Consider the following 1,333-nt stretch of genomic DNA (forward strand, 5'->3'; position numbering starts at 1 on the left):
AAAAAAAAAAAAAAAAGCAGGAGTTGCAATTCTAGCCTCTGATAAAATAGACTTTAAAGCAACAAAGATCAAAAGAGACAAAGAAGGGCATTACAAAGGATCAATGCAACAAGAAGAGTTAATGATCCTAAAAATATACACACCCAATACAGCAGCACCCAGATACATAAAGCAAGTTCTTAACAACCTACAAAGAGATTTAGGCTCCCACACAATAATAGTGGGAGACTTTAACACTCCACTGTCAATATCAGGCAGATCAATGAGACAGAAAATTAACCAGGATACTCAGGACTTGAACTCAGATCTCAACCAAGCAAACCTAATAGAGAAATATAGAACTCTCCACCCCAAATCCACAGAATATACATTCTTCTCAGCACCACATCACACCTACTCTAAAATTGGCCACATAATTGGAAGTAAATCACTCCTCAGCAAATGTTAAAGAATGGAAATCATAACAAACAGAATCTCAGACCACAGTGCAATCAAATTAGAACTCAGGATTAAGAAACTAACTCAGAACCGCACAACTTCATGAAAACTGAATAACTGGCTCTTAAATGTTGACTGGATAAACAATGAAATAAAGGCAGAGATAAAGATGTTCTTCAAAATCAATGAGAATGAAGACACAACGTACCAGAATCTCTGGGACACATTTAAAGCAGTGTCTAGAGGAAAATTTATATCAATAAATACCCACATGAGAAGCAAGGAAAGATCTAAAATCAATACCCTGTCATCAAAATGGAAAGAGCTAGAGGAGCAAGATCAAAAAAACTCAAAAGCTAGCAGAAGACAAGAAAAAACTAAGAACAGAGCAGAAATGAAGGAGATAGAGACACAAAAAATCCTTCAAAAAATCAATAAATCCAGGAGCTGGTTTGTTGAAAAGATCAACAAAATAGACCACTAGCCAGATTAATAAAAAAGAAAAGAGAAGAATCAAATAGATGCAATAAAAAATGATAAAGGGGATATCACCACAGATTCCACAGAAATACAAACTACCATCAGATATTATTACAAACAACTCTCTATGCACACAGACCAGTAAACTTGGAAAAATGGATAAATTCCTGGAAGCTTGTACCCTCCCAAGCCTAAACCAGGAAGAAGTCAAAACCCTGAATAGACCAATAAGGGCTGAAGTTGAGGCAGCAATTAATAGCCTACCAAAAAAAAAGCCCAGGTCCAGATGGTTCACAGTCAAATTCTACCAGACATACAAAGAGGAGCTGGTACCACTCCTTCTAAAACTATTCCAAACAATACAAAAAGAGAGAATCCTTTCCACATCGTTTTATGAGACCAACATCATCCTGAT

This window comes from Cebus imitator, unplaced genomic scaffold (assembly GCF_001604975.1).
Source record: "Cebus imitator isolate Cc_AM_T3 unplaced genomic scaffold, Cebus_imitator-1.0 Scaffold399, whole genome shotgun sequence".
Lineage (NCBI taxonomy): Eukaryota > Metazoa > Chordata > Mammalia > Primates > Cebidae > Cebus > Cebus imitator.